This window comes from Pezoporus occidentalis, unplaced genomic scaffold (genome assembly GCF_034315485.1).
Source record: "Pezoporus occidentalis ecotype Australia unplaced genomic scaffold, CSIRO_AGI_Poc_V1 ctg100, whole genome shotgun sequence".
Taxonomy (NCBI): Eukaryota; Metazoa; Chordata; class Aves; order Psittaciformes; family Psittacidae; genus Pezoporus; species Pezoporus occidentalis.
Window position 1 is genome coordinate 1,229,861 of NW_026912780.1, and position 11,519 is coordinate 1,241,379.

General features: G+C 44.4%; 1 protein-coding gene across 1 annotated transcript in view; it reads right to left on the reverse strand.

Moving 5' to 3' along the window:
• The window catches only part of PRICKLE1 (prickle planar cell polarity protein 1), a 64,109-nt gene extending 55,760 nt beyond the window's left edge, over positions 1–8,349 (reverse strand). The window contains exon 1 of the mRNA XM_062612421.1: positions 8,130–8,349. The gene's annotated coding sequence lies outside the window, so the exon portion shown is untranslated. The remainder of the gene's footprint in view (positions 1–8,129) is intronic.
• Between the last annotated feature and the right edge of the window lie 3,170 nt (positions 8,350–11,519).

Consider the following 11,519-nt stretch of genomic DNA (forward strand, 5'->3'; position numbering starts at 1 on the left):
AGTATATGAACTGTGAAACCGATAGAGTATACAAGCAAAGGCAGGCAAAGAGGCTCTAGCTGGGGGTGGTGGTGGGGAACTTGCAGCTTATCCAAGGGCTTTTTTTTTTTGAAGACTTGGGATTGGTATTAAGAAGTCAGAAGCCCAGACATTAAACTGGCTTTAAAATAAAATTTTAGAAATAAATACTGCATTTTCTTTCTATCAGAGGTAACTGATTTATATTTACCTACAGTTATTCTATAAAATGAATAGCAGGCCATTTTCTTTGCAATTCCGAGAAACTGGGAAGTGGGGAGAGGTCTGACCTATTTGCATCATGAGAAATGGTGCGTAACCATTACTCACACCCAAGCTCAAACAGATGATTTCCAAACCCCTTTAGGATCATCTGGACAACTAATTTTACAGTAGTTAGAGAGTGCAACACTTGTGACTGGAACTTAAGTCACACAAAGTACTAGATGATTTATAGATGACAAAACCACTTCATGGTTTGGACCTATGACATGACAGAAGCTACAGCTTTATGGTGTGCTGGGTAGCAGCACATGATTAAGAAGCTCCTCTTTTCACCACGCCAGTGAGCACTAACACAGTCATTGTATGGGTCTGTACCGATTTGAGAAGCTCACTTAAAAAGCAACAAAACCCCAAACCCCCAGTGTTTTCAAACCATCTCTACACCCCTGCTCAAGCTGTGCCAGCACAACTAAGTAACAGTGAAATAGCTCAAGTATTTTACAGAGGGAATCAGACTTACTTGTTTCATCAGGTCTATATACCTTAGCAATGCAAAACTGAAGTAATTCATATTCATTCAGAGACCACTGACAGAATATTACTGTAACTAACTGTTTGGAAATGCCTTCCCCCTCCCTCCTCTCCCCCACCTTTCATTCATGTGCACAACTAGCATCCCAGCTCACATACTAGTTTTTCAGTCTCCCCCCTGCACTCCAGCAGGAAGACACGCAGCAGTTTTCTGTTAAAAACAAGTCTGGAGTCTCTTCTCACAAGTGCATTAAATATTGGCTGATTCAGTACAAGACAAAGCAGGAAGAAGATAAATGCACAGAACTGCACAAAGGAGGGCGACTTCTACCTGCAGAAAATGATGTTGCATAATTCAAGATACACCTGCTAGTTTTCGTGATACCTGTTCTTTCAAAGCATTAGTCTCCTTCCAGAGGCCATGGGAAGGTGGAAAGAACAAACACATATGCCCTTGAATACCCAACTTTTAGTGTTTCAGAGTTAGCACTTAGATGCTCAACACTGACTTACACATCAAAGCAAAAATAAAAAAGCCTCAAATGAACAGGAGCCTGGTATCACCTCAATTTCTAAAATAAGGTCAGCAAGTATAGCTTTGTGCTACTATACCACAGTCACAGTCTTCATTGTATCTACCCCTTTACAGCACCAGCTCCAGGCTAATCATGCATCAACTAATAGGTCATAAAGGTTTACAAACAGCTACTGTACAATATGAGACAGACAGGGACACATTAAGAACCAACCTACCAAAATTACAGCCTAAGATGTGGCAGATCCAGAACTAGACGATAAAGGTCTGAGCATCAGGGGAGATTTTGCAACAAAATCTGAAAAGCAATACATCTGCAGCAATGAAACAGATGCTTGCTTGTCAGTGTGGTCACTTCGGTTCAAATACCTGCACTGCTCAAATTCAATATATTAACAGCTACTCTTAAAACCATAATAGCTGTTCCTGCATGAAATCTGAAGTTTTATGTAACTGGAAAATCATATATTGACAAAAAAATAGCCTATTAGCCTGGACCACTGAACTACAACTTCACACCACCCAAAATACCCTGCAAAGATTGCCCAAGCAGATTGTCTGTATGAAAGGTCAGGGGGTAAAGCTTGACACTTACTGGATTCACAAACAGTCAAATCAACCATCCAGCTCATCAAGATACTCAGCGGCGTCCACAGCTTTTCTGGCAGCTTGAGCACAACAGCAACACCTTGGGCTTCCTCCTACAACGCAGATGCCCTCTCCAGCCTCTCCCCAGTACATGGCTGCCTTCTCCAGAGCCTCCTAAGGGCAGGCCAGTGCCCTGGAAAAGGGAACCTGCACTCTGAGATATGGCTGCGGAGAAGAGCTATCTTAACACAATCACTTCCTTCCTTTTCAGACAGCTTACATCTGTCCTGAATATCAGTGGTACCTCCTAGTAGGTATCTGTTGAAATCCAAACCTCAGATGACCTGCTGAGAGGAGAGAACGAAGCTGCATCTTGGGTAACAACATCCTTACCAGGCTGGAAGCTGCATATTTTTCCTGGTACCTCAGTAGAGATGAGAGCCTGGTTTGCTTTCTACATGTTTGGTAGTACTGTAAGACACTCATTGGCTACCGGCCTGCCAAGCTGTTTAGGCTTGCAAGTTCCTTTGCACTCGCTTTATACTATACCATTAATTTTCTTAAATATAAACATATCCTCTGTGTATCTTATTCCCATATTCCATATGCTCAGAGCAAACTCATTTCAGTCCTGGGATGAATGGGAACTCAGTATTTATCACACAGATCCACCATGCTTTGCAAACAAGACTGAAAAACCCTCTCACAATGAAGTTATCCATATGATCTTTCTGATGAGCAAAGCATAAGAAAACAGTTCAAAGCTCCCAGAGCCACATGGATACTTTTACAAAAGACATCTGCAATTCACCAGTGAGGTTCTAAACCTAGCATAATTAATTTAGCAGTCTGTATATATGGATGCAAATATGCTAGGTTCAGACATTCTTCAATGCTTTCATGAAATTCATTTTAAAGTATATAAATATTCACACTTTGAGTAGTCATCTCAGCATGTGAAGCTTTTACTTTCCTACAAAAATAGCAATTCCTGCAAGGAGACTGAAAAAATAAAAATATATTATTCCTACAGTATGCACACAAACACATGCAATTTTCTTTACCTAAATGCTTTTGAACTTCTGGGTGATTAACTTCAACACTTGATTACAAAAAGAGATCTTTAATAAAACATCTTCACTAATCATGCACTAATTTTTAGCATGCTTGAAAACAAGTCAGCTTTTACTGCAGCTAGACAAGTTGATCCACGCTTCAAAGCGCAAGGTGGCTTTCAATTTGTGCCATGGTTATTGTGCTTTTGTGCTGCTACAGACATGGGCCGTGGGTGAGGGCAGTGTCCGACTCGGCCCTGCACTGGACAGGTTGAGCAAGAGTGCCTGGGTGCCCCAACAGAGCCTCTTGCCAAGGCAGAACCACCTCTGCCACAGGAGTACCCTGTTAATGAAGAGATTAGGGGAGGGTAAAACAGGCAAAGCTGAACAATTACAGCGCTTGTCTCAGAGTTGGTTTGCATAGCTCCAAAGAGAAGCATGGGAATGTGTGCTTTGAGGAGTGGCATAACAGCACCTGTCTAGATATGCTTAAAGACTCAATTGCACAGGTTTCCATTTCAATCTTTTTTAAGACTGGTGAGAGAAGACGCATCCTCTTGTTCTGTAGGAGAGCTCCAAGAGTCCTACCACGCAGCGCCATCTGAAGCCTATGTTGCTATACTCATAGCTGCATCTGTGTTCTTCGTTTCTTTTTTAAAACACTAACACTTTCAGAAATAAAGATGCTTGGACAATGAAGACTCCCTTTAAGAAAATTTAAGGGACTAACATCCCCCTGCTTAAAAAAAATACTCTGTGAATTTCATTATAAGCATTTTGATACTGACATGCAGACTTTTGATCATGCTTATTGCAATTATACAAATCAGTGATCAAATCCACCGAGAAGTCAGTTTCTGTATACACCACATTAACACAAACATGAAACAGGAATTTGGCATGTTGCCATCAGAGAAGCCTAGTTCTGGAATCATGTCACACTAAGACTGGGGCTACCTGATGCAAGATTAGAAAGCAACAAGCTCAAAAAGGTGGTTATAAAAACATCACAGAAAACAAATCTTATTTAAAATAAAAGCAAAGCAATCATATTTCAATATGTGGATGGTAGTTGGAAATGCTTTTTTGGCATGCAGCTGCTCCACAAAGCCAATATTGTGTGTAACTGGAAGCATTTCAAAAAACCAGAATTGTTACTGAAGTCAAAGACTAATTGCAAGCTGTGGGATCTGTGCTTAGATAAAAGGGGGGCAACTGAATAAAACTGTTACAGATATAAACCTACAAGCAAACGCTGTAATATTCTTACCACTTTATTGCCAACTCAGTAGAGCTAGAGAGCAAGGGAACAAGTGGCTTGAGGAAAGAGGGATAAGAAGGAAAATGAAGGAGAGAAACACACAAGGCAGAACAGCAAGAGCTATCAGGTGCTATAAATCAACATCTCAAACACAAACCCTAGACAGGAATAGATGACTTTGGTACAGAACAACTGAAACAACAGTTACAGCTTTTGTTGATCCCCTGGAAATGAAAGGTCTGCCTAAGAGACTGCCTACCCCAGTTTTATTAACTAGCAAAACACTCTGAATCTGATGGGTTCAAAATGATCTGGAAAAGCAACTCACCAATCTTACAGTTCAATTTAAGAACTTTTAAGGAGTCAGCCTTCCAGGCAGAGTTCCAAGAAAAGGTAAATGAGCAAAAAAGCTCTCATTTACAGATATTTTAAAAATACTAAAAAATGTTTGTATTGGCTTGTACCTCTTGTATCTGAGCACTTCACTCATTTTCTACATGAAGAAAAAACACCCTCTTTGCACAAGAACATACTTGAAAAGTACTGTCAGTTTATGCCGAGAAGTCATTTATTCATGTAGCTTTGCAAAAGAAGCATAATGTATTTAGCACACAATACAAACAAGCAAAACACAAAGGAAGAGTTGCAGCAGGCCACTTGTGAAGTTTCCTTCAGTCACTGGAAATATCCTTTGACAATGAATCAGCAGCCAAAGAGCTGTGTCTATAAAAAACTCGTGATTTTGGCAAATTGTGATCTGATAGTCAGTCTGGGAATTCCTACCAGAAATGCCATGACTTTGTTGTGCTACTACTTGCAAAACATGTTTCTTCCCATCAGTCTTCAGCCATAAGGTGGGAGGGGGGAAAGATCAGCGATTGCTGCTGTATCCTTCCCAAGCTGGTTCTTCCCATCATACAACTCCTAATCCAAACAATTTAAGCACACAAGTAAAAGCTACTCATTTCTGTAAACATTTCCAGGAGCAGGACCCAAGCATGCATGGCATACACCAACGATATATTAATGACTAGAGCTAACCTCAAGTTTACCTCCGTTTAAACAGCCTAAGCAGAAAACAGTGCTGGCCAAGCTGAAGCTTAAGCCTTAATATAAGGGGGTAAATGGAACATCGGCAGAAACCACTTGGTTATTATGCACCCATCTCCTAATCAAGTATTCTTAATACTAATTAATACTTATATTAATTAATACTTAATACTAATACTACAATATTAAATCATATCACAATTTTCCCAGAAACACAAATGATGATTTTTAATTACTAAAATAAATAAATAAAAAGTAATATGCTAAAGCATGTTTTATACCCCCAAAACAGAGAGCTCTTTACTTTAGGAAAAGGCAGTGGTAGAAAACAGAAACAAAACCCAGCTCATTTGTTTGTTTGTTTTAAATGGACTTCACCACTGCCCATACAATTAACTCTGGAATGCACAAGACACAGCATCCAAGCAAACAAAAGCTTTACATTTCAGTGCAACTCTCAGTCCACTCTCTTAGAAGCTGTATGGCAGCCACTGACAATATATTATGCAAGATCCATACTACAGAGGGAAGGTATTTTTAGGCTGGGGTACAGAAGCTGCAGCACTAGAAAAGGTTAAAGCAACCTGCAAAGACATCACACAAACCAAAGCCATTTAAATTACTCTGTAAAATGTAGACATTCATTAGCATAGGAAAGTTTCACAGGAAAACAATGACGAAGTAAAAGCCATCCGATTTTCATAAGCTAATTAATTAAATATGCCAAATGCATTTAATCTCTTCTTGTAACCATAGGGGGAGACAGACCAAACTCTTGAAGTTCTGAAAAGCCAGGTCATTAACGTGCCAAGTCATTCTTCAGATCTCTTCCTTACATACAAATTTACATTCCCTACTTACTGTACATATAAGTAAAACCTGGCTTTCCGCCCCCTCCATTTCTCCCTCTTTGCGAGACACTTGCCATCTCCTTCTCCTGTATTCTAAATATCTTCTTAAATGTTAGAAAGAACTAATTTGCTAGGGAAAAGAAAAAAAAAAACCCACAGAAGCCATTTTGCCAAAAGCCTGAGTTAAACACCCCGGTTCCCCAACACATAGTTGAAAATGAGATTAATAACATTCTTGCACATATGCACAAAAATCCACATATAGTTTGTAGTCTTTAAGTTCAGATGACATTTCTAGCCATTTCTTGCCTTTGCAAACAAGAAAAGGATTCTGATGTTTACACAAGGTTCTTCTTGCTTAATAAATCTTAAATTGAAACAGATTTTTTTGAACAATTACCTTCTTCAGAGTTATCATACTACAGGATATTAGGAAAAACCAGACCCTCCTGTTGCTTTTACCCACATCTGACTCCAATCTTAATAGTTTAGCTATTAACCCTGTAAGGTCCCCGCACACACACCTTGCCTAGTTGATGTTAAAATTTTTATATGACTGACCTGGGCTTACTCATTACAAAACCTTTTGTTATATAGAAAGAGAGCAGCTCTGTGGACCTTGGTTTACAGGACACAATTAACTGTGTTCTTGGCAGAACTGCACCAGCCCAGCTCATCCGGGGCTCTGCAGTCAGAAACGAAAGAATCTGTCACTGCAGACTAAGTGCTGTCCTCCTCACCTCTCCCCTTCCTTCCCTTCCCAAGCCTGCTCTGACCAGTTGACACTCTGGGATGGAAACCTGGCCACTGTGCTATGCCTGTGCTGTAAAGAAATAATAGAAATAACGACAATCCCTCCTAGAAATATTAATAACTTGAGCTAAAGCAGTGAAACCACATCCTGCTAGAAAATCTCAGCAGCCACTCTGCCTTGCAAAACATGCATTTTTGACCTCAGTCACCAGCTAAACAACCGAAACAGAAAGCCTTCTCCAGCCATTTACTTTTGCCACCTTTTAGGTTTTAGCCTGTATGGAATATGCATTGTTAACCTCCAAATCCTCTGTATAAACATTTCTCAGAGAGCTTGTAAAACACCCCCCGCTGCGTTTCCTGGCTGGATGGCATTTCGAAGCGCCAGTACCGGCGGGTACTTTATTTTGCTTTCCCCAGTTCTCCCGCTGGGGTGCAATGACAGATCCCTGTCCAGGGCCAGACCCGGCCGCCCGCGGCTCGCACCAAGGCGAAGGCGCCCAGGACCTGGCCCGGATGATAGATGGTGAGGGCTGGAGTTTGAAACCCCTCGATGGGAATACATTCCCTGGGAGAAGGGGCTCAGGGAGTGCCCGCCGCCCTTCCAGAGCTCTCTTCACTGAGGCAGGAGAAAGACAAACTCGGGATGGGTCCGGCTGCCTCTCAGCCGATGGGGGGGGGGAGAAGGACACGAGCGATGCTCACCCCCCAGTAACACAACGCGCTCACAGCGCTGAGCCCAAAAGATACCGCCGCGATGAAAGACCGAGGTCGTCCCGTTCCCCGCACCCTTCCGCCGGCTCGGCGCCCAGGCGCGGACACTCCGCCGGTGACAGTGGAGAAAGCGAAGGCTGCCAGAGGGAGGCCAGTTGTCACCCCAGTGACAGGCAACAGCTGAGCTTCCGCATCTGGAACCTCGCTCAGACCGGCGGCACCAGCCCGCCTCACCGAGCCGGCGCTGCACCCCCCATCCGCCCCCGACAGCCGCCGCGGGGATCGGCAGGACCTCCCCGCCCCCGAGCCCACAGCCCACGTCCAACAACTCCGCGCAGGACGGCGCTGAAGAATGCCCACGCTGGGTAAAGAGCCGCGCCGGCGATGCAACCGCGGCAGGGGCGCAGGACCCCCGCCGTAGAGCGGGATGCCGCAGGAAAGGCTCCGGTCCCGGCTGCGGACGTCGCCCAGTCAAACCCCGCCGAGCTCCCGCAGCGCCGCTGCAGCCTGACCGCCAGTGTCCCCCATCCTGAGGAACCGCCACTTACCCTCCCCGCAGCGCGTCCGAACCACAGCGATGCACTCCGGGGCGGCGGAGGCGGCAGGGTCCGTCACATCCACAGCGGCGGAGGCGGGTGCGCAGCTCGGCCCCCACGGAGTCAGCGCCGGCGAGAGACGCTCATCCCGGGCAGCGCCGCGGAGGGCACGGTCAGCCCGGAGCCTCCTGCGCGGCCCCGCGCTGCGCTGCACCGCCCCGCCGCGAGTGGCCGAGCCCCGCGCCCGCTCCCCGCCCTAATGGGGCTCCACCGCCCCGCGCCCGGACGGCGACATGCGCGTCCCGCCGCGCCCATTGGCTGCCGCCCGCAGCGCCCGCCAATCGCCGTCGGGCCGGGGCCGGCCGGCCGCCCTGAAAACCCGTCGGGGCGGGGCCCGGCCAGGCCGCGCCCGTGGGGATGTGCGGAGGTGCCGGTGGGCACGGGGGGACTTGCGGCAATGCCATTGACCCCCAGCTTGGGGCAGGCAGGGACCCCTCCTTTTACTCCGCTCGGATGAGCAATGGGGGCAGTCGCTGGCTTCTCCTCCCCGAGGGAGCAGGGGAGGGGAAGTTAATTAAAGACTTGCCTTGCTAGTCCGTGCGAAGGTGGGCGATGGAGCCCGCTCCGGCCGGCTATGCGGGCCACGGTGTTGGTGGCGGGCTGCACTTCCCCATCCATCGCGCCCGGGGCGCTGCTAAAGAGAACTGGGAGCAGGGTCGTCGTCACCATTAGACCTTAGCCCCTGCCATCAGCCTTTGCCCTCCTGGCTGTGCGGAGCAGCTTAGAAATGCTCTCTGGGAGGGCTGGCAACGGTGGGCATGTGGCTAAAGCCAAGCAGCCCCAGTTACAGTGTTAATGTAAAAAACATGGCAAAACGCACTTGGTAGGCATTAAAGGATGTGGTGGGCATTCTGAGGGTGGTGAAGTAGCCAAGGATGCATTTAAATCCCTTCGCTTTGGGGCACTCTTTGTTTTTTGGTGTCTGTTCAAGCTGTTGGAGTTGGCAGCCCTTCTTTCAGTTGCTCACACCTCACACGCCTTAAGCAATGTGAGCTGAGCTCCTGGTTCTCTAGTGGTCTCATAGTGTTTTAATCCTCTCTGAAAAAATCCAAGAGAAGGATGAGTAACAATGGAGACATTTAACTCAATGCTGTTTTTTTTTCTATAGATGCAAATCAGAAGGTGAGATAATGTTACCAGAGAGACTTCTCAGCGATTCGAAACTCCCTACTTGGTGAAACAAATGTGTTTGGAACTGAGAAAGCTTAATATAAAGATGAAATTTGGTCTGTAGTTTAGCAGTGTCTCTCTTGACTCTCTAAATAGGAATTGTCTGAGGTTAGGAAATGGCAATTTTCCCTTCGTGCTTTGAAGCACATTTGGTTTTCCTGTGTTAGCAGCCTAAGTTTGTTATCTGGAGTCCAATCTGGTCAAAATCAGCTTTCTGTATCCGAAAAAATAAAGATGTAACACACAGGAAACAACTTCAGGCTACAACCCTAGGCTACAACTTTATTACAGGCAAGAGTGTTAAACCTACTTATCACCTTGGAAGCTTCAGCTGCAATTCTAACCCTGGGTGCTCTGCTCTGCCGTTTCCTTGCATCCTGGATGTAGTATCACTGTCACACCGCTGAACGACTCCTTTTAAATCTTAACCAAGCCTGAAAATAGGCACTTCCAGATTGCATCTGTGTGGAAGTTTTCAGAGAGAAAGCAAAACCACTTGTACAGACAGGTGAAGCCTCAGAAGAGGCAGCCTTTGTCACTCTTTCCATCAGAATGAATTTGGATTTCTCCTGTAATTCAAGAAAAAACATGAAGAGTGAAGCAGAAGTGTGAAAAAATGAACCCATTCTAAAGGGAAAGTGAAGAAGAAGACAACAAAGATGTCAAAAGAGCTGCTTGTACTGCTGCTGCTACAAAGCTGTTTGTCCCTCACCCTGTGTTCCCCCTTGCCACCTAGGCAAGCCTTGGTGTAGCTAGCACTTATCAACAAGATCTAAATATGTTTAGACTGTGCTGGCAGCATTGCATGATTTTCATCATTTATTTCTTCCCACTTCAGGTTCCAAAGGCATAGGAAATAAGATTGCTTGGCTTGTAAATAACCTTGTCAAAGGTGATTACAGTCATATATTAGCAGATCTGAATCTGGAATGAAAAAATTTATGGCCAATGCACTCTTTTAAGTTGTGTATCTGTTTATCTGAGCCTCACTTACAAATGCCTCTAATTAAGCTATAAACTCTTAGTTTCTACTTAACCATATGGGCAGCCTGGGAAGTTTGCTACAGTAATGTAATTTACCCATTCTACAGCCATGTCTGCAATGCAAATCCAGCATAACTGCTTTAATAGTGTTACAACCAGCTCTGGTTTTCACAACATGGACAGAAATAAAGCCTGTCCAAGTTACCAACTATAGTCCTGATGAAACAGCACAGACAGTTTTCTTCTTGAGCCTAGGGGACTTTATTTGTGCCAGAGAACAAATACAGCCGTAACCCTGCAAACACTAGTAAATAAGGTAACAAATCACAACCTGCAAATGCAGGTTCTGGGGAAGGATCTATAATATTCTCCCTGATTTATTTTGCACTTTCTGTGGGAGCTACTCAGTTCTCCTGTGAGTTGGTTGCATTCAACCCTCGGGGACTGCTCGCAGTTTTTAGTTGCATGCACTTTTCATCCACCTGAAATCTGGATAATTGGAGGGTAGGGTCTACTCTGCCACTGGAGTGGGCTGAGAGAGTATAAGGAAAACTTCCACATTAAAAAGGCCCAGAATTACAATATCTATTTATGTATCTTAAACTTCCATTAAATATTCCAAAATATTTATGCAAGAAAAAGCATAGTAACAACTGGCAAGCAAGTTTAAAAAGGGCTGGAGTCCCAGCTTTGTTACTGTAACATAGCAAAAACTGCAACTTTCATGGGACTGTTACCTATTTTATGAAAAATGTATCTAAAATATACTCTAGGATTTTTCTCTATAAAGTAGTGCTGACAGTTATGAATTTCATGTGAGGAATGCAATTTTTGGCCTATGTTGCAGACACTTGCAATTTAAAAATGTGAAGTATCAAAAGTTTTTGTGTGATTTTGAAGAAGGGGGAAAAGCAACCGTGCAAATTCACACAGTTACCCTGGAAGAAAATGCCGAGAGCAATCCATCAGATCTTCTTTTCCAATCCTACCTCTCCCAGGAAATATTTTATTTCTTATTATCTTTAAAGTATCCTATGTTTTCATATTAAAAATCTTACACACAGAGATGTGACTGCAATGCAGGGATGTGAACAAAAATAGCTCCTCAGCTAGGCAGCAAAAATGTGATCTAACACTGATACAGCTTTGAGGCTAACCTGGCTTGGAAGAGATGGCTGGACCAGATGG